Source organism: Rhipicephalus microplus, chromosome 5 (assembly GCF_043290135.1).
Source record: "Rhipicephalus microplus isolate Deutch F79 chromosome 5, USDA_Rmic, whole genome shotgun sequence".
Lineage (NCBI taxonomy): Eukaryota > Metazoa > Arthropoda > Arachnida > Ixodida > Ixodidae > Rhipicephalus > Rhipicephalus microplus.
The window spans coordinates 174,549,472-174,568,409 of record NC_134704.1 but is presented as its reverse complement, the minus strand read 5'-3'; the positions used below and the strand labels follow the sequence as shown (position 1 = coordinate 174,568,409).

General features: G+C 45.2%; 24 non-coding genes across 24 annotated transcripts; all 24 read left to right on the top strand.

Annotated features, from left to right (window-relative positions):
- Positions 1-127: 127 nt before the first annotated feature.
- On the top strand, positions 128-201 carry TRNAT-AGU (transfer RNA threonine (anticodon AGU)). Its single transcript has one exon. It is a non-coding gene; the product is annotated as a tRNA-Thr (tRNA).
- Positions 202-465: 264 nt separating this feature from the next.
- TRNAT-AGU (transfer RNA threonine (anticodon AGU)) lies at positions 466-539 on the top strand. Its single transcript has one exon. It is a non-coding gene; the product is annotated as a tRNA-Thr (tRNA).
- Positions 540-634: 95 nt separating this feature from the next.
- Positions 635-708, top strand: TRNAT-AGU (transfer RNA threonine (anticodon AGU)). The gene has a single exon. It is a non-coding gene; the product is annotated as a tRNA-Thr (tRNA).
- A 2,361-nt stretch (positions 709-3,069) lies between these two features.
- On the top strand, positions 3,070-3,143 carry TRNAT-AGU (transfer RNA threonine (anticodon AGU)). Its single transcript has one exon. It is a non-coding gene; the product is annotated as a tRNA-Thr (tRNA).
- A 264-nt stretch (positions 3,144-3,407) lies between these two features.
- TRNAT-AGU (transfer RNA threonine (anticodon AGU)) lies at positions 3,408-3,481 on the top strand. Its single transcript has one exon. It is a non-coding gene; the product is annotated as a tRNA-Thr (tRNA).
- Positions 3,482-4,760: 1,279 nt separating this feature from the next.
- Positions 4,761-4,834, top strand: TRNAT-AGU (transfer RNA threonine (anticodon AGU)). Its single transcript has one exon. It is a non-coding gene; the product is annotated as a tRNA-Thr (tRNA).
- Positions 4,835-5,098: 264 nt separating this feature from the next.
- On the top strand, positions 5,099-5,172 carry TRNAT-AGU (transfer RNA threonine (anticodon AGU)). The gene has a single exon. It is a non-coding gene; the product is annotated as a tRNA-Thr (tRNA).
- Positions 5,173-6,112: 940 nt separating this feature from the next.
- TRNAP-AGG (transfer RNA proline (anticodon AGG)) lies at positions 6,113-6,186 on the top strand. The gene has a single exon. It is a non-coding gene; the product is annotated as a tRNA-Pro (tRNA).
- Positions 6,187-6,789: 603 nt separating this feature from the next.
- On the top strand, positions 6,790-6,863 carry TRNAT-AGU (transfer RNA threonine (anticodon AGU)). The gene has a single exon. It is a non-coding gene; the product is annotated as a tRNA-Thr (tRNA).
- A 940-nt stretch (positions 6,864-7,803) lies between these two features.
- On the top strand, positions 7,804-7,877 carry TRNAP-AGG (transfer RNA proline (anticodon AGG)). The gene has a single exon. It is a non-coding gene; the product is annotated as a tRNA-Pro (tRNA).
- A 264-nt stretch (positions 7,878-8,141) lies between these two features.
- Positions 8,142-8,215, top strand: TRNAT-AGU (transfer RNA threonine (anticodon AGU)). The gene has a single exon. It is a non-coding gene; the product is annotated as a tRNA-Thr (tRNA).
- Positions 8,216-8,310: 95 nt separating this feature from the next.
- TRNAT-AGU (transfer RNA threonine (anticodon AGU)) lies at positions 8,311-8,384 on the top strand. The gene has a single exon. It is a non-coding gene; the product is annotated as a tRNA-Thr (tRNA).
- A 1,785-nt stretch (positions 8,385-10,169) lies between these two features.
- TRNAT-AGU (transfer RNA threonine (anticodon AGU)) lies at positions 10,170-10,243 on the top strand. Its single transcript has one exon. It is a non-coding gene; the product is annotated as a tRNA-Thr (tRNA).
- Positions 10,244-11,690: 1,447 nt separating this feature from the next.
- Positions 11,691-11,764, top strand: TRNAP-AGG (transfer RNA proline (anticodon AGG)). Its single transcript has one exon. It is a non-coding gene; the product is annotated as a tRNA-Pro (tRNA).
- A 264-nt stretch (positions 11,765-12,028) lies between these two features.
- TRNAT-AGU (transfer RNA threonine (anticodon AGU)) lies at positions 12,029-12,102 on the top strand. Its single transcript has one exon. It is a non-coding gene; the product is annotated as a tRNA-Thr (tRNA).
- Positions 12,103-12,197: 95 nt separating this feature from the next.
- On the top strand, positions 12,198-12,271 carry TRNAT-AGU (transfer RNA threonine (anticodon AGU)). Its single transcript has one exon. It is a non-coding gene; the product is annotated as a tRNA-Thr (tRNA).
- Positions 12,272-12,871: 600 nt separating this feature from the next.
- Positions 12,872-12,945, top strand: TRNAP-AGG (transfer RNA proline (anticodon AGG)). Its single transcript has one exon. It is a non-coding gene; the product is annotated as a tRNA-Pro (tRNA).
- Positions 12,946-14,054: 1,109 nt separating this feature from the next.
- On the top strand, positions 14,055-14,128 carry TRNAP-AGG (transfer RNA proline (anticodon AGG)). Its single transcript has one exon. It is a non-coding gene; the product is annotated as a tRNA-Pro (tRNA).
- Positions 14,129-14,392: 264 nt separating this feature from the next.
- Positions 14,393-14,466, top strand: TRNAT-AGU (transfer RNA threonine (anticodon AGU)). The gene has a single exon. It is a non-coding gene; the product is annotated as a tRNA-Thr (tRNA).
- A 95-nt stretch (positions 14,467-14,561) lies between these two features.
- Positions 14,562-14,635, top strand: TRNAT-AGU (transfer RNA threonine (anticodon AGU)). The gene has a single exon. It is a non-coding gene; the product is annotated as a tRNA-Thr (tRNA).
- Positions 14,636-16,588: 1,953 nt separating this feature from the next.
- TRNAP-AGG (transfer RNA proline (anticodon AGG)) lies at positions 16,589-16,662 on the top strand. Its single transcript has one exon. It is a non-coding gene; the product is annotated as a tRNA-Pro (tRNA).
- Positions 16,663-16,926: 264 nt separating this feature from the next.
- On the top strand, positions 16,927-17,000 carry TRNAT-AGU (transfer RNA threonine (anticodon AGU)). Its single transcript has one exon. It is a non-coding gene; the product is annotated as a tRNA-Thr (tRNA).
- Positions 17,001-17,095: 95 nt separating this feature from the next.
- TRNAT-AGU (transfer RNA threonine (anticodon AGU)) lies at positions 17,096-17,169 on the top strand. Its single transcript has one exon. It is a non-coding gene; the product is annotated as a tRNA-Thr (tRNA).
- Positions 17,170-18,616: 1,447 nt separating this feature from the next.
- Positions 18,617-18,690, top strand: TRNAP-AGG (transfer RNA proline (anticodon AGG)). Its single transcript has one exon. It is a non-coding gene; the product is annotated as a tRNA-Pro (tRNA).
- The last annotated feature ends 248 nt before the right edge of the window (positions 18,691-18,938 follow it).

Below are 18,938 nucleotides of genomic sequence, written 5' to 3'. Positions count from 1 at the left end.
GGAGATCGTGTGCTCGAATCTCACTGGTGCCTCGAGAGTCAAGACTAACGTCTCTCTAGTTTTTTGTTTTTGAAGTATAATTTAAAATGCTTCTAATGGTGTCACTGCGTGAACAAGACGCTGCGCAGGCGCCGTGGCTTAGTTGGTTAAAGCGCCTGTCTAGTAAACAGGAGATCGTGAGTTCGAATCTCACTGGTGCCTCGAGAGTCAAGACTAACGTCTCTCTAGCTTTTTGTTTTTGATGTATAATTTAAAATGATTCTAATGGTGTCACTGCCTGAACAAGGCGCTGCGCAGGCGCCATGGCTTAGTTGGTTAAAGCGCCTGTCTAGTAAACAGGAGATCGTGTGCTCGAATCTCACCGGTGCCTCGAGAGTCAAGACTAACGTCTCTTTAGCTTTTTGTTTTTGAAGTACATTTTAAAATGCTTCTAATGGTGTCACTGCCTGAACAAGACGCTGCGCAGGCGCCGTGGCTTAGTTGGTTAGAGCGCCTGTCTAGTAAACAGGAGATCGTGAGCTTGAATCTCACCGGTGCCTCGAGAGTCAAGACTAACGTCTATCTAGCTTTTTGTTTTTGAAGTATAATTTAAAATGCTTCTAATGGTGTCACTGCCCGAACAAGATGCTGCGCAGGCGCCGTGGCTTAGTTGGTTAAAGCGCCTGTCTAGTAAACAGGAGATCGTGAGTTCGAATCTTACTGGTGCCTCGAGAGTCAAGACTAACATCTCTCTAGTTTTCTGTTTTCGAAGTTTAGTTCGAAATAATTCTGATGGTTTCACTGCCTGAACAAGACGCTGCGCAGGCGCTCTGGCTTAGTTAGTTAAATGGCCTGTCTAGTAAAAGGAAGATCGTGAGTTCGAATCTCACCTGTGCCTCGAGAGTCAAGACAAACGTCTCTCAAGTTTTTTGTTTTCGAAGTTTAGTTCGAATTACTTCTGATGGGGTCACTGACTGAACAAAAAGCTGCGCAGGCGCCGAGGCTTAGTTAGTTAAAGCGCCTGTCTAGTAAACAGGAGATCGTGATTTCGAATCTCACCGGTGCCTTGAGAGTGAAGTCTAACGTCTCCCTAGTTTTTTGTTTTTGAAGTATAATTTAAAATGCTTCTAATGGTGTCACTGCCTGAACAAGACGCTGCGCAGGCGCCGTGGCTTAGTTGGTTAAAGCACCTGTCTAGTAAACCGGAGATCGTGAGCTTGAATCTCACCGGTGCCTCGAGAGTCAAGACTAACGTCATTCTAGTTTTTTTGTTTTTGAAATATAATTTAAGGGAAGATGCGGGTCGAAAAACTCGACTTTTTTCAAAATTACCGATTTTTTATTTTCGCCTGTTTTGATAATATTAGTACCTCTACTGTTATGAAAAAAAATATTACAGGTCGAGACTTAACTGGAAATGCTTTAAAACTTCATCTAAAGAGCACAAGGTGCCTGTTAAAAGGACGAAAGTGTGCAGTCTTCGAGCACCTTGCCGCCGATAATGCGCCGCCGCTAGCCATTGTTGATCGCATGAGTCGAAGAGTCGAGCCTCACTCTTCACATAACAACAGTTTCTCTCACTGATGCAGCGCAAGAAATAATAAAAATTAATCACTGTTCGGTGCGTTTATTCGAGTGCCGCGACTGGCTTATCACATGGTACGAATCGGGGACCGCCATTGGCCGCTGCGCGCCTGTATGTGCTGTGAAACCTATTTGCAGGGTCCATGTCATGTCGAGCAGAGCAGCTGAACAATGCTTTTCTCGTGTAATTATCTCCGTTATGAATGAAAAATGGCATTGCTCGCAAGTGAAAGCCGCTGTGCGGCGAGCTCTGTAGGAATAGGCTACGAGCCGCTGGTCCAATTCGCGGCAGTTGTTGGCTTGCAAAAACCAATGCATCAAAGTCGTTCACACCCGTCAGCCGGAAAGTTCATGATACGGCAATGGATGACACCAGCGCCAATCTTGAGAGGTCGAAAGAGCTCACAGTGAGAGAACTTAGCAGCGACGACATTGCCATTATGTACGACGGTATGTGGCACAAACATGAGTGCAAAATGGCATGACACTGAAATTAGTTTGGATTTCGCAGTCCTGTCGAACTTCATCCTAGCTTGCAGTTGGCCCAAGGCTCTGCGAGATGGAGCGGAAGTTTGGCTAGCGTTTCATGGTCCTGTCTGTGAGCAAAATGTCTGTGAGGAGTCGGCTCGAAAACGCCGAGAGGGACAAACTCACGGTGCTGGCGTATTTTAGTCGCAGTGGCCACTACAAGAAGGATTGTTATTTTTGTTGTGCAAATTTCATCTGATTTAATAATATATTTCATAAATAAAAACTCAATTTTGACTTTAAAACTCGTTTTTCTCAAAACACAAATTTTGCCATTTTTTTCAATGTGCCCCTCCTTTTTCGGGCGCTTTTAGTACTGGGATCTGCATGAAATTTTGCCAAAACTTTTTACAAAGTATGATGAATGCAATTATCTGGTTTAAATTTCAATATTTTATTGTATAATAAAAAAATTGTGTGTATACCTTTACTAGGGCAGGTGAAATATGAACTTTTTACGTCTATTATTTTTCACACCTATTACATATTCTGTATGTGCTTTCTAATTAGTTATTTGCACTCTACACTTTATTTGAAGCATTATAAATTATGAATGGCAAAAAAATACCGAATTTTAGGGATGAAAGAGGGGGGCAAAAGTGTTAAGGTTTTCACTTTGTCATGTTACAGAGCTAAAAGTGTGTAACTTGCAAGAAAACTAATTATATATTTGAAATCGGCATAAAAAGTTCCACAAACAGCTCAAGTGTCATTGCTCTAGGGTGAATAATAAAGAAAAAGTGTCTTCGAGTAGCATCTCCCCTTAAAATGCTTTTAATGGTGTCACTGCCTGAACAAGACGCTGCGCAGGCGCCGTGGCTTAGTTGGTTAAAGCGCCTGTCTAGTAAACAGGAGATCGTGTGCTCGAATCTTACTGGTGCCTCGAGAGTCAAGACTAACGTCTCTCTAGTTTTTTGTTTTTGAAGTATAATTTAAAATGCTTCTAATGGTGTCACTGCGTGAACAAGACGCTGCGCAGGCGCCGTGGCTTAGTTGGTTAAAGCGCCTGTCTAGTAAACAGGAGATCGTGAGTTCGAATCTCACTGGTGCCTCGAGAGTCAAGACTAACGTCTCTCTAGCTTTTTGTTTTTGATGTATAATTTAAAATGATTCTAATGGTGTCACTGCCTGAACAAGGCGCTGCGCAGGCGCCATGGCTTAGTTGGTTAAAGCGCCTGTCTAGTAAACAGGAGATCGTGTGCTCGAATCTCACCGGTGCCTCGAGAGTCAAGACTAACGTCTCTTTAGCTTTTTGTTTTTGAAGTACATTTTAAAATGCTTCTAATGGTGTCACTGCCTGAACAAGACGCTGCGCAGGCGCCGTGGCTTAGTTGGTTAGAGCGCCTGTCTAGTAAACAGGAGATCGTGAGCTTGAATCTCACCGGTGCCTCGAGAGTCAAGACTAACGTCTATCTAGCTTTTTGTTTTTGAAGTATAATTTAAAATGCTTCTAATGGTGTCACTGCCCGAACAAGACGCTGCGCAGGCGCCGTGGCTTAGTTTGTTTAAGCGCCTATCTAGTAAACAGGAGATCGTGAGCTTGAATCTCACCGGTGCCTCGAGGGTCAAGACTAACGTCTCTCTAGTTTTTTCGTTTTTGAAGTATAATTTAAAATGCTTTTAATCGTGTCACTGCCTGAGCAAGCCGCTGCGCAGGCGCCGTGGCTTAGTTGGTTAAAGCGCCTATCTAGTAAACAGGAGATCATGAGTTCGAATCTCACCGGTGCCTCGAGAGTGAAGACTAACGTCTCTCTAGCTTTTTGTTTTCGAAGTAAAATTTAAAATGCTTATAATGGCGTCACTGCCTGAACAAAAAGCTGCGCAGGCGCCGAGGCTTAGTTAGTTAAAGCGCCTGTCTAGTAAACAGGAGATCGTGAGTTCGAATCTCACCGGTGCCTTGAGAGTCAAGTCTAACGTCTCCCTAGTTTTTTTGTTTTTGAAGTATAATTTAAAATGCTTCTAATGGTGTCACTGCCTGAACAAGACGCTGCGCAGGCGCCGTGGCTTAGTTGGTTAAAGCGCCTGTCTAGTAAACCGGAGATCGTGAGCTTGAATCTCACCGGTGCCTCGAGAGTCAAGACTAACGTCATTCTAGTTTTTTTGTTTTTGAAATATAATTTAAAATGCTTTTAATGGTGTCACTGCCTGAACAAGACGCTGCGCAGGCGCCGTGGCTTAGTTGGTTAAAGCGCCTGTCTAGTAAACAGGAGATCGGGAGTTCGAATCTCACTGGTGACTCGAGAGTCAAGACTAACGTCTCTCTAGCTTTTTGTTTTTGAGTATAATTTAAAATGCTTCTAATGGTGTCACTGCCTGAACAAGACGCTGCGCAGGCGCCGTGGCTTAGTTGGTTAAAGCGCCTGTCTAGTAAACAGGAGATCGGGAGTTCGAATCTCACTGGTGCCTCGAGAGTCAAGACTAACGTCTCTCTAGCTTTTTGTTTTTGAGTATAATTTAAAATGCTTCTAATGGTGTCACTGCCTGAACAAGACGCTGCGCAGGCGCCGTGGCTTAGTTGGTTAAAGCGCCTGTCTAGTAAACAGGAGATCGTGTGCTCGAATCTCACTGGTGCCTCGAGAGTCAAGACTAACGTCTCTCTAGCTTTTAGTTTTTGAAGTATATTTTAAAATGCTTCTAATGGTGTCACAGCCTGAACGAGACGCTGCGCAGGCGCCGTGGCTTAGTTGGTTAGAGCGCCTGTCTAGTAAACAGGAGATCGTGAGCTTGAATCTCACCGGTGCCTCGAGAGTCAAGACTAACGTCTATCTAGCTTTTTGTTTTTGAAGTATAATTTAAAATGCTTCTAATGGTGTCACTGCCCGAACAAGATGCTGCGCAGGCGCCGTGGCTTAGTTGGTTAAAGCGCCTGTCTAGTAAACAGGAGATCGTGTGCTCGAATCTCACTGGTGCCTCGAGAGTCAAGACTAACGTCTCTCTAGCTTTTTGTTTTTGAAGTATAATTTAAAATGATTCTAATGGTGTCACTGCCTGAACAAGATGCTGCGCAGGCGCCGTGGCTTAGTTGGTTAAAGCGCCTGTCTAGTAAACAGGAGATCGTGAGTTCGAATCTCACCGGTGCCTCGAGAGTCAAGTCTAATGTCTCCCTAGTTTTTTTGTTTTTGAAGTATAAGTTATAATGCTTTTAATGGTGTCACTGCCTGAACAAGACGCAGCGCAGGCGCCGTGGCTTGGTTGGTTAAAGCGCCTGTCTAGTAAACCGGAGATCGTGAGCTTGAATCTCACCGGTGCCTCGAGAGTCAAGACTAACGTCATTCTAGTTTTTTTGTTTTTGAAGTATAATTTAAAATGCTTTTAATGGTGTCACTCCCTGAACAAGACGCTGCGCAGGCGCCGTGGCTTAGTTGGTTAAAGCGCCTGTCTAGTAAACAGGAGATCGGGAGTTCGAATCTCACTGGTGCCTCGAGAGTCAAGACTAACGTCTCTCTAGCTTTTTGTTTTTGAGTATAATTTAAAATGCTTCTAATGGTGTCACTGCCTGAACAAGACGCTGCGCAGGCGCCGTGGATTAGTTGGTTAAAGCGCCTGTCTAGTAAACAGGAGATCGTGTGCTCGAATCTCACTGGTGCCTCGAGAGTCAAGACTAACGTCTCTCTAGCTTTTTGTTTTTGAAGTATAATTTAAAATGCTTTTAATGGTGTCACTCCCTGAACAAGACGCTGCGCAGGCGCCGTGGCTTAGTTGGTTAAAGCGCCTGTCTAGTAAACAGGAGATCGGGAGTTCGAATCTCACTGGTGCCTCGAGAGTCAAGACTAACGTCTCTCTAGCTTTTTGTTTTTGAGTATAATTTAAAATGCTTCTAATGGTGTCACTGCCTGAACAAGACGCTGCGCAGGCGCCGTGGCTTAGTTGGTTAGAGCGCCTGTCTAGTAAACAGGAGATCGTGTGCTCGAATCTCACTGGTGCCTCGAGAGTCAAGACTAACGTCTCTCTAGCTTTTTGTTTTTGAAGTATAATTTAAAATGATTCTAATGGTGTCACTGCCTGAACAAGATGCTGCGCAGGCGCCGTGGCTTAGTTGGTTAAAGCGCCTGTCTAGGAAACAGGAGATCGTGAGTTCGAATCTCACTGGTGCCTCGAGAGTCAAGACAAACGTCTCTCTAGTTTTTTGTTTTCGAAGTTTAGTTCGAAATACTTCCAATGGTGTCACTGCCTGAACAAGACGCTGCGCAGGCGCCGAGGCTTAGTTAGTTAAAGCGCCTGTCTAGTAAACAGGAGATCGTGAGTTCGAATCTCACCGGTGCCTCGAGAGTCAAGTCTAATGTCTCCCTAGTTTTTTTGTTTTTGAAGTATAATTTATAATGCTTCTAATGGTGTCACTGCCTGAACAAGACGCAGCGCAGGCGCCGTGGCTTGGTTGGTTAAAGCGCCTGTCTAGTAAACCGGAGATCGTGAGCTTGAATCTCCCCGGTGCCTCGAGAGTCAAGACTAACGTCATTCTAGTTTTTTTGTTTTTGAAGTATAATTTAAAATGCTTTTAATGGTGTCACTCCCTGAACAAGACGCTGCGCAGGCGCCGTGGCTTAGTTGGTTAAAGCGCCTGTCTAGTAAACAGGAGATCGGGAGTTCGAATCTCACTGGTGCCTCGAGAGTCAAGACTAACGTCTCTCTAGCTTTTTGTATTTGAGTATAATTTAAAATGCTTCTAATGGTGTCACTGCCTGAACAAGACGCTGCGCAGGCGCCGTGGCTTAGTTGGTTAAAGCGCCTGTCTAGTAAACAGGAGATCGTGAGTTCGAATCTCACCGGTGCCTCGAGAGTCAAGTCTAATGTCTCCCTAGTTTTTTTGTTTTTGAAGTATAATTTATAATGCTTCTAATGGTGTCACTGCCCGAACAAGACGCAGCGCAGGCGCCGTGGCTTGGTTGGTTAAAGCGCCTGTCTAGTAAACCGGAGATCGTGAGCTTGAATCTCACCGGTGCCTCGAGAGTCAAGACTAACGTCATTCTAGTTTTTTTGTTTTTGAAGTATAATTTAAAATGCTTTTAATGGTGTCACTCCCTGAACAAGACGCTGCGCAGGCGCCGTGGCTTAGTTGGTTAAAGCGCCTGTCTAGTAAACAGGAGATCGGGAGTTCGAATCTCACTGGTGCCTCGAGAGTCAAGACTAAGGTCTCTCTAGCTTTTTGTTTTTGAGTATAATTTAAAATGCTTCTAATGGTGTCACTGCCTGAACAAGACGCTACGCAGGCGCCGTGGCTTAGTTGGTTAAAGCGCCTGTCTAGTAAACAGGAGATCGTGTGCTCGAATCTCACTGGTGCCTCGAGAGTCAAGACTAACGTCTCTCTAGCTTTTTTTTTTTGAAGTATAATTTAAAATGCTTTTAATGGTGTCACTCCCTGAACAAGACGCTGCGCAGGCGCCGTGGCTTAGTTGGTTAAAGCGCCTGTCTAGTAAACAGGAGATCGGGAGTTCGAATTTCACTGGTGCCTCGAGAGTCAAGACTAACGTCTCTCTAGCTTTTTGTTTTTGAGTATAATTTAAAATGCTTCTAATGGTGTCACTGCCTGAACAAGACGCTGCGCAGGCGCCGTGGCTTAGTTGGTTAAAGCGCCTGTCTAGTAAACAGGAGATCATGTGCTCGAATCTCACTGGTGCCTCGAGAGTCAAGACTAACGTCTCTCTAGCTTTTTGTTTTTGAAGTATAATTTAAAATGATTCTAATGGTGTCACTGCCTGAACAAGATGCTGCGCAGGCGCCGTGGCTTAGTTGGTTAAAGCGCCTGTCTAGGAAACAGGAGATCGTGAGTTCGAATCTCACTGGTGCCTCGAGAGTCAAGACTAACATCTCTCTAGTTTTCTGTTTTCGAAGTTTAGTTCGAAATAATTCTGATGGTTTCACTGCCTAAACAAGACGCTGCGCAGGCGCTGTGGCTTAGTTAGTTAAATCGCCTGTCTAGTAAAAGGAAGATCGTGAGTTCGAATCTCACCTGTGCCTCGAGAGTCAAGACAAACGTCTCTCAAGTTTTTTGTTTTCGAAGTTTAGTTCGAATTACTTCTGATGGGGTCACTGACTGAACAAGTCGCTGCGCAGGCGCCGTGGCTTAGTTAGTTAAAGCGCCTGTCTAGTAAACAGGAGATCGTGAGTTCAAATCTCACCGGTGCCTCGAGAGTCAAGGCAAACGGCTCTCTTGTTTTTTGTTTTCGAAGTTTAGTTCGAAATACTTCTGATGGTGTCACTGCCTGAACAAAACGCTGCGCGGGCGCCGTGGCTTAGTTGGTTAAAGCGCCTGTCTAGTAAACAGGAGATCATGAGTTCGAATCTCACTGGTGCCTCGAGAGTCAAGACAAACGTCTCTCTAGTTTTTTGTTTTCGAAGTTTAGTTCGAAATACTTCCAATGGTGTCACTGCCTGAACAAGACGCTGCGCAGGCGCCGTGGCTTATTTGGTTAAAGCGCCTGTCTAGTAAACAGGAGATCATGAGTTCGAATCTCACCGGTGCCTCTAGAGTCAAGAGAAACGTCTCTCTAGTTTTTTGTTTTTGAAGTATAATTTAAAATGCTTCTAATGGTGTCACTGCCCGAACAAGATGCTGCGCAGGCGCCGTGGCTTAGTTGGTTGAAGCGCCTGTCTAGTAAACAGGAGATCATGAGTTCGAATCTCACCGGTGCCTCGAGAGTCAAGACTAACGTCTCTCTAGCTTTTTGTTTTCGAAGTAAAATTTAAAATGCTTTTAATGGTGTCACTGCCTGAACAAAAAGCTGCGCAGGCGCCGAGGCTTAGTTAGTTAAAGCGCCTGTCTAGTAAACAGGAGATCGTGAGTTCGAATCTCACCGGTGCCTCGAGAGTCAAGTCTAATGTCTCCCTAGTTTTTTTGTTTTTGAAGTATAATTTATAATGCTTTTAATGGTGTCACTGCCTGAACAAGACGCAGCGCAGGCGTGGTGGCTTGGTCGGTTAAAGCGCCTGTCTAGTAAACCGGAGATCGTGAGCTTGAATCTCACCGGTGCCTCGAGAGTCAAGACTAACGTCATTCTAGTTTTTTTGTTTTTGAAGTATAATTTAAAATGCTTTTAATGGTGTCACTCCCTGAACAAGACGCTGCGCAGGCGCCGTGGCTTAGTTGGTTAAAGCGCCTGTCTAGTAAACAGGAGATCGGGAGTTCGAATCTCACTGGTGCCTCGAGAGCCAAGACTAACGTCTCTCTAGCTTTTTGTTTTTTAGTATAATTTAAAATGCTTCTAATGGTGTCACTGCCTGAACAAGACGCCGCGCAGGCGCCGTGGCTTAGTTGGTTAAAGCGCCTGTCTAGTAAACAGGAGATCGTGTGCTCGAATCCCACTGGTGCCTCGAGAGTCAAGACTAACGTCTCTCTAGCTTTTTGTTTTTGAAGTATAATTTAAAATGCTTTTAATGGTGTCACTCCCTGAACAAGACGCTGCGCAGGCGCCGTGGCTTAGTTGGTTAAAGCGCCTGTCTAGTAAACAGGAGATCGGGAGTTCGAATCTCACTGGTGCCTCGAGAGTCAAGACTAACGTCTCTCTAGCTTTTTGTTTTTGAGTATAACTTAAAATGCTTCTAATGGTGTCACTGCCTGAACAAGACGCTGCGCAGGCGCCGTGGCTTAGTTGGTTAGAGCGCCTGTCTAGTAAACCGGAGATCGTGAGCTTGAATCTCACCGGTGCCTCGAGAGTCAAGACTAACGTCATTCTAGTTCTTTTGTTTTTGAAGTATAATTTAAAATGCTTTTAATGGTGTCACTCCCTGAACAAGACGCTGCGCAGGCGCCGTGGCTTAGTTGGTTAAAGCGCCTGTCTAGTAAACAGGAGATCGGGAGTTCGAATCTCACTGGTGCCTCGAGAGTCAAGACTAACGTCTCTCTAGCTTTTTGTTTTTGAAGTATAATTTAAAATGCTTTTAATGGTGTCACTCCCTGAACAAGACGCTGCGCAGGCGCCGTGGCTTAGTTGGTTAAAGCGCCTGTCTAGTAAACAGGAGATCGGGAGTTCGAATCTCACTGGTGCCTCGAGAGTCAAGACTAACGTCTCTCTAGCTTTTTGTTTTTTAGTATAATTTAAAATGCTTCTAATGGTGTCACTGCCTGAACAAGACGCTGCGCAGGCGCCGTGGCTTAGTTGGTTAAAGCGCCTGTCTAGTAAACAGGAGATCGTGAGTTCAAATCTCACCGGTGCCTCGAGAGTCAAGTCTAATGTCTCCCTAGTTTTTTTGTTTTTGAAGTATAATTTATAATGCTTCTAATGGTGTCACTGCCTGAACAAGACGCAGCGCAGGCGCCGTGGCTTGGTTGGTTAAAGCGCCTGTCTAGTAAACCGGAGATCGTGAGCTTGAATCTCACCGGTGCCTCGAGAGTCAAGACTAACGTCATTCTAGTTTTTTTGTTTTTGAAGTATAATTTAAAATGCTTTTAATGGTGTCACTCCCTGAACAAGACGCTGCGCAGGCGCCGTGGCTTAGTTGGTTAAAGCGCCTGTCTAGTAAACAGGAGATCGGGAGTTCGAATCTCACTGGTGCCTCGAGAGTCAAGACTAAGGTCTCTCTAGCTTTTTGTTTTTGAGTATAATTTAAAATGCTTCTAATGGTGTCACTGCCTGAACAAGACGCTGCGCAGGCGCCGTGGCTTAGTTGGTTAAAGCGCCTGTCTAGTAAACAGGAGATCGGGAGTTCGAATCTCACTGGTGCCTCGAGAGTCAAGACTAACGTCATTCTAGTTTTTTTGTTTTTGAAGTATAATTTATAATGCTTCTAATGGTGTCACTGCCTGAACAAGACGCAGCGCAGGCGCCGTGGCTTGGTTGGTTAAAGCGCCTGTCTAGTAAACCGGAGATCGTGAGCTTGAATCTCACCGGTGCCTCGAGAGTCAAGACTAACGTCATTCTAGTTTTTTTGTTTTTGAAGTATAATTTAAAATGCTTTTAATGGTGTCACTCCCTGAACAAGACGCTGCGCAGGCGCCGTGGCTTAGTTGGTTAAAGCGCCTGTCTAGTAAACAGGAGATCGGGAGTTCGAATCTCACTGGTGCCTCGAGAGTCAAGACTAAGGTCTCTCTAGCTTTTTGTTTTTGAGTATAATTTAAAATGCTTCTAATGGTGTCACTGCCTGAACAAGACGCTGCGCAGGCGCCGTGGCTTAGTTGGTTAAAGCGCCTGTCTAGTAAACAGGAGATCGGGAGTTCGAATCTCACTGGTGCCTCGAGAGTCAAGACTAACGTCTCTCTAGCTTTTTGTTTTTGAGTATAACTTAAAATGCTTCTAATGGTGTCACTGCCTGAACAAGACGCTGCGCAGGCGCCGTGGCTTAGTTGGTTAGAGCGCCTGTCTAGTAAACAGGAGATCGGGAGTTCGAATTTCACTGGTGCCTCGAGAGTCAAGACTAACGTCTCTCTAGCTTTTTGTTTTTGAGTATAATTTAAAATGCTTCTAATGGTGTCACTGCCTGAACAAAACGCTGCGCAGGCGCCGTGGCTTAGTTGGTTAAAGCGCCTGTCTAGTAAACAGGAGATCATGTGCTCGAATATCACTGGTGCCTCGAGAGTCAAGACTAACGTCTCTCTAGCTTTTTGTTTTTGAAGTATAATTTAAAATGATTCTAATGGTGTCACTGCCTGAACAAGATGCTGCGCAGGCGCCGTGGCTTAGTTGGTTAAAGCGCCTGTCTAGGAAACAGGAGATCGTGAGTTCGAATCTCACTGGTGCCTCGAGAGTCAAGACTAACATCTCTCTAGTTTTCTGTTTTCGAAGTTTAGTTCGAAATAATTCTGATAGTTTCACTGCCTAAACAAGACGCTGCGCAGGCGCTGTGGCTTAGTTAGTTAAATCGCCTGTCTAGTAAAAGGAAGATCGTGAGTTCGAATCTCACCTGTGCCTCGAGAGTCAAGACAAACGTCTCTCAAGTTTTTTGTTTTCGAAGTTTAGTTCGAATTACTTCTGATGGGGTCACTGACTGAACAAGTCGCTGCGCAGGCGCCGTGGCTTAGTTAGTTAAAGCGCCTGTCTAGTAAACAGGAGATCGTGAGTTCAAATCTCACCGGTGCCTCGAGAGTCAAGGCAAACGGCTCTCTAGTTTTTTGTTTTCGAAGTTTAGTTCGAAATACTTCTGATGGTGTCACTGCCTGAACAAAACGCTGCGCGGGCGCCGTGGCTTAGTTGGTTAAAGCGCCTGTCTAGTAAACAGGAGATCATGAGTTCGAATCTCACTGGTGCCTCGAGAGTCAAGACAAACGTCTCTCTAGCTTTTTGTTTTTGAGTATAATTTAAAATGCTTCTAATGGTGTCACTGCCTGAACAAGACGCTGCGCAGGCGCCGTGGATTAGTTGGTTAAAGCGCCTGTCTAGTAAACAGGAGATCGTGTGCTCGAATCTCACTGGTGCCTCGAGAGTCAAGACTAACGTCTCTCTAGCTTTTTGTTTTTGAAGTATAATTTAAAATGCTTTTAATGGTGTCACTCCCTGAACAAGACGCTGCGCAGGCGCCGTGGCTTAGTTGGTTAAAGCGCCTGTCTAGTAAACAGGAGATCGGGAGTTCGAATCTCACTGGTGCCTCGAGAGTCAAGACTAACGTCTCTCTAGCTTTTTGTTTTTGAGTATAATTTAAAATGCTTCTAATGGTGTCACTGCCTGAACAAGACGCTGCGCAGGCGCCATGGCTTAGTTGGTTAGAGCGCCTGTCTAGTAAACAGGAGATCGTGTGCTCGAATCTCACTGGTGCCTCGAGAGTCAAGACTAACGTCTCTCTAGCTTTTTGTTTTTGAAGTATAATTTAAAATGATTCTAATGGTGTCACTGCCTGAACAAGATGCTGCGCAGGCGCCGTGGCTTAGTTGGTTAAAGCGCCTGTCTAGGAAACAGGAGATCGTGAGTTCGAATCTCACTGGTGCCTCGAGAGTCAAGACAAACGTCTCTCTAGTTTTTTGTTTTCGAAGTTTAGTTCGAAATACTTCCAATGGTGTCACTGCCTGAACAAGACGCTGCGCAGGCGCCGAGGCTTAGTTAGTTAAAGCGCCTGTCTAGTAAACAGGAGATCGTGAGTTCGAATCTCACCGGTGCCTCGAGAGTCAAGTCTAATGTCTCCCTAGTTTTTTTGTTTTTGAAGTATAATTTATAATGCTTCTAATGGTGTCACTGCCCGAACAAGACGCAGCACAGGCGCCGTGGCTTGGTTGGTTAAAGCGCCTGTCTAGTAAACCGGAGATCGTGAGCTTGAATCTCACCGGTGCCTCGAGAGTCAAGACTAACGTCATTCTAGTTTTTTTGTTTTTGAAGTATATTTTAAAATGCTTTTAATGGTGTCACTCCCTGAACAAGACGCTGCGCAGGCGCCGTGGCTTAGTTGGTTAAAGCGCCTGTCTAGTAAACAGGAGATCGGGAGTTCGAATCTCACTGGTGCCTCGAGAGTCAAGACTAAGGTCTCTCTAGCTTTTTGTTTTTGAGTATAATTTAAAATGCTTCTAATGGTGTCACTGCCTGAACAAGACGCTACGCAGGCGCCGTGGCTTAGTTGGTTAAAGCGCCTGTCTAGTAAACAGGAGATCGTGTGCTCGAATCTCACTGGTGCCTCGAGAGTCAAGACTAACGTCTCTCTAGCTTTTTGTTTTTGAAGTATAATTTAAAATGCTTTTAATGGTGTCACTCCCTGAACAAGACGCTGCGCAGGCGCCGTGGCTTAGTTGGTTAAAGCGCCTGTCTAGTGAACAGGAGATCGGGTGTTCGAATTTCACTGGTGCCTCGAGAGTCAAGACTAACGTCTCTCTAGCTTTTTGTTTTTGAGTATAATTTAAAATGCTTCTAATGGTGTCACTGCCTGAACAAGACGCTGCGCAGGCGCCGTGGCTTAGTTGGTTAAAGCGCCTGTCTAGTAAACAGGAGATCATGTGCTCGAATCTCACTGGTGCCTCGAGAGTCAAGACTAACGTCTCTCTAGCTTTTTGTTTTTGAAGTATAATTTAAAATGATTCTAATGGTGTCACTGCCTGAACAAGATGCTGCGCAGGCGCCGTGGCTTAGTTGGTTAAAGCGCCTGTCTAGGAAACAGGAGATCGTGAGTTCGAATCTCACTGGTGCCTCGAGAGTCAAGACTAACATCTCTCTAGTTTTCTGTTTTCGAAGTTTAATTCGAAATAATTCTGATGGTTTCACTGCCTAAACAAGACGCTGCGCAGGCGCTGTGGCTTAGTTAGTTAAATCGCCTGTCTAGTAAAAGGAAGATCGTGAGTTCGAATCTCACCTGTGCCTCGAGAGTCAAGACAAACGTCTCTCAAGTTTTTTGTTTTCGAAGTTTAGTTCAAATTACTTCTGATGGGGTCACTGACTGAACAAGTCGCTGCGCAGGCGCCGTGGCTTAGTTAGTTAAAGCGCCTGTCTAGTAAACAGGAGATCGTGAGTTCAAATCTCACCGGTGCCTCGAGAGTCAAGGCAAACGGCTCTCTTGTTTTTTGTTTTCGAAGTTTAGTTCGAAATACTTCTGATGGTGTCACTGCCTGAACAAAACGCTGCGCGGGCGCCGTGGCTTAGTTGGTTAAAGCGCCTGTCTAGTAAACAGGAGATCATGAGTTCGAATCTCACTGGTGCCTCGAGAGTCAAGACAAACGTCTCTCTAGTTTTTTGTTTTCGAAGTTTAGTTCGAAATACTTCCAATGGTGTCACTGCCTGAACAAGACGCTGCGCAGGCGCCGTGGCTTATTTGGTTAAAGCGCCTGTCTAGTAAACAGGAGATCATGAGTTCGAATCTCACCGGTGCCTCTAGAGTCAAGAGAAACGTCTCTCTAGTTTTTTGTTTTTGAAGTATAATTTAAAATGCTTCTAATGGTGTCACTGCCCGAACAAGATGCTGCGCAGGCGCCGTGGCTTAGTTGGTTGAAGCGCCTGTCTAGTAAACAGGAGATCATGAGTTCGAATCTCACCGGTGCCTCGAGAGTCAAGACTAACGTCTCTCTAGCTTTTTGTTTTCGAAGTAAAATTTAAAATGCTTTTAATGGTGTCACTGCCTGAACAAAAAGCTGCGCAGGCGCCGAGGCTTAGTTAGTTAAAGCGCCTGTCTAGTAAACAGGAGATCGTGAGTTCGAATCTCACCGGTGCCTCGAGAGTCAAGTCTAATGTCTCCCTAGTTTTTTTGTTTTTGAAGTATAATTTATAATGCTTCTAATGGTGTCACTGCCTGAACAAGACGCAGCGCAGGCGCCGTGGCTTGGTTGGTTAAAGCGCCTGTCTAGTAAACCGGAGATCGTGAGCTTGAATCTCACCGGTGCCTCGAGAGTCAAGACTAACGTCATTCTAGTTTTTTTGTTTTTGAAGTATAATTTAAAATGCTTTTAATGGTGTCACTCCCTGAACAAGACGCTGCGCAGGCGCCGTGGCTTAGTTGGTTAAAGCGCCTGTCTAGTAAACAGGAGATCGGGAGTTCGAATCTCACTGGTGCCTCGAGAGTCAAGACTAAGGTCTCTCTAGCTTTTTGTTTTTGAGTATAATTTAAAATGCTTCTAATGGTGTCACTGCCTGAACAAGACGCTGCGCAGGCGCCGTGGCTTAGTTGGTTAAAGCGCCTGTCTAGTAAACAGGAGATCGTGTGCTCGAATCTCACTGGTGCCTCGAGAGTCAAGACTAACGTCTCTCTAGCTTTTTGTTTTTGAAGTATAATTTAAAATGCTTTTAATGGTGTCACTCCCTGAACAAGACGCTGCGCAGGCGCCGTGGCTTAGTTGGTTAAAGCGCCTGTCTAGTAAACAGGAGATCGGGAGTTCGAATTTCACTGGTGCCTCGAGAGTCAAGACTAACGTCTCTCTAGCTTTTTGTTTTTGAGTATAATTTAAAATGCTTCTAATGGTGTCACTGCCTGAACAAGACGCTGCGCAGGCGCCGTGGCTTAGTTGGTTAAAGCGCCTGTCTAGTAAACAGGAGATCATGTGCTCGAATATCACTGGTGCCTCGAGAGTCAAGACTAACGTCTCTCTAGCTTTTTGTTTTTGAAGTATAATTTAAAATGATTCTAATGGTGTCACTGCCTGAACAAGATGCTGCGCAGGCGCCGTGGCTTAGTTGGTTAAAGCGCCTGTCTAGTAAACAGGAGATCGTGTGCTCGAATCTCACTGGTGCCTCGAGAGTCAAGACTAACGTCTCTCTAGCTTTTTGTTTTTGAAGTATAATTTAAAATGCTTTTAATGGTGTCACTCCCTGAACAAGACGCTGCGCAGGCGCCGTGGCTTAGTTGGTTAAAGCGCCTGTCTAGTGAACAGGAGATCGGGAGTTCGAATTTCACTGGTGCCTCGAGAGTCAAGACTAACGTCTCTCTAGCTTTTTGTTTTTGAGTATAATTTAAAATGCTTCTAATGGTGTCACTGCCTGAACAAGACGCTGCGCAGGCGCCGTGGCTTAGTTGGTTAAAGCGCCTGTCTAGTAAACAGGAGATCATGTGCTCGAATCTCACTGGTGCCTCGAGAGTCAAGACTAACGTCTCTCTAGCTTTTTGTTTTTGAAGTATAATTTAAAATGATTCTAATGGTGTCACTGCCTGAACAAGATGCTGCGCAGGCGCCGTGGCTTAGTTGGTTAAAGCGCCTGTCTAGGAAACAGGAGATCGTGAGTTCGAATCTCACTGGTGCCTCGAGAGTCAAGACTAACATCTCTCTAGTTTTCTGTTTTCGAAGTTTAGTTCGAAATAATTCTGATGGTTTCACTGCCTAAACAAGACGCTGCGCAGGCGCTGTGGCTTAGTTAGTTAAATCGCCTGTCTAGTAAAAGGAAGATCGTGAGTTCGAATCTCACCTGTGCCTCGAGAGTCAAGACAAACGTCTCTCAAGTTTTTTGTTTTCGAAGTTTAGTTCAAATTACTTCTGATGGGGTCACTGACTGAACAAGTCGCTGCGCAGGCGCCGTGGCTTAGTTAGTTAAAGCGCCTGTCTAGTAAACAGGAGATCGTGAGTTCAAATCTCACCGGTGCCTCGAGAGTCAAGGCAAACGGCTCTCTTGTTTTTTGTTTTCGAAGTTTAGTTCGAAATACTTCTGATGGTGTCACTGCCTGAACAAAACGCTGCGCGGGCGCCGTGGCTTAGTTGGTTAAAGCGCCTGTCTAGTAAACAGGAGATCATGAGTTCGAATCTCACTGGTGCCTCGAGAGTCAAGACAAACGTCTCTCTAGTTTTTTGTTTTCGAAGTTTAGTTCGAAATACTTCCAATGGTGTCACTGCCTGAACAAGACGCTGCGCAGGCGCCGTGGCTTATTTGGTTAAAGCGCCTGTCTAGTAAACAGGAGATCATGAGTTCGAATCTCACCGGTGCCTCTAGAGTCAAGAGAAACGTCTCTCTAGTTTTTTGTTTTTGAAGTATAATTTAAAATGCTTCTAATGGTGTCACTGCCCGAACAAGATGCTGCGCAGGCGCCGTGGCTTAGTTGGTTGAAGCGCCTGTCTAGTAAACAGGAGATCATGAGTTCGAATCTCACCGGTGCCTCGAGAGTCAAGACTAACGTCTCTCTAGCTTTTTGTTTTCGAAGTAAAATTTAAAATGCTTTTAATGGTGTCACTGCCTGAACAAAAAGCTGCGCAGGCGCCGAGGCTTAGTTAGTTAAAGCGCCTGTCTAGTAAACAGGAGATCGTGAGTTCGAATCTCACCGGTGCCTCGAGAGTCAAGTCTAATGTCTCCCTAGTTTTTTTGTTTTTGAAGTATAATTTATAATGCTTCTAATGGTGTCACTGCCTGAACAAGACGCAGCGCAGGCGCCGTGGCTTGGTTGGTTAAAGCGCCTGTCTAGTAAACCGGAGATCGTGAGCTTGAATCTCACCGGTGCCTCGAGAGTCAAGACTAACGTCATTCTAGTTTTTTTGTTTTTGAAGTATAATTTAAAATGCTTTTAATGGTGTCACTCCCTGAACAAGACGCTGCGCAGGCGCCGTGGCTTAGTTGGTTAAAGCGCCTGTCTAGTAAACAGGAGATCGGGAGTTCGAATCTCACTGGTGCCTCGAGAGTCAAGACTAAGGTCTCTCTAGCTTTTTGTTTTTGAGTATAATTTAAAATGCTTCTAATGGTGTCACTGCCTGAACAAGACGCTGCGCAGGCGCCGTGGCTTAGTTGGTTAAAGCGCCTGTCTAGTAAACAGGAGATCGTGTGCTCGAATCTCACTGGTGCCTCGAGAGTCAAGACTAACGTCTCTCTAGCTTTTTGTTTTTGAAGTATAATTTAAAATGCTTTTAATGGTGTCACTCCCTGAACAAGACGCTGCGCAGGCGCCGTGGCTTAGTTGGTTAAAGCGCCTGTCTAGTAAACAGGAGATCGGGAGTTCGAATTTCACTGGTGCCTCGAGAGTCAAGACTAACGTCTCTCTAGCTTTTTGTTTTTGAGTATAATTTAAAATGCTTCTAATGGTGTCACTGCCTGAACAAGACGCTGCGCAGGCGCCGTGGCTTAGTTGGTTAAAGCGCCTGTCTAGTAAACAGGAGATCATGTGCTCGAATATCACTGGTGCCTCGAGGGTCAAGACTAACGTCTCTCTAGCTTTTTGTTTTTGAAGTATAATTTAAAATGATTCTAATGGTGTCACTGCCTGAACAAGATGCTGCGCAGGCGCCGTGGCTTAGTTGGTTAAAGCGCCTGTCTAGGAAACAGGAGATCGTGAGTTCGAATCTCACTGGTGCCTCGAGAGTCAAGACTAACATCTCTCTAGTTTTCTGTTTTCGAAGTTTAGTTCGAAATAATTCTGATGGTTTCACTGCCTAAACAAGACGCTGCGCAGGCGCTGTGGCTTAGTTAGTTAAATCGCCTGTCTAGTAAAAGGAAGATCGTGAGTTCGAATCTCACCTGTGCCTCGAGAGTCAAGACAAACGTCTCTCAAGTTTTTTGTTTTCGAAGTTTAGTTCGAATTACTTCTGATGGGGTCACTGACTG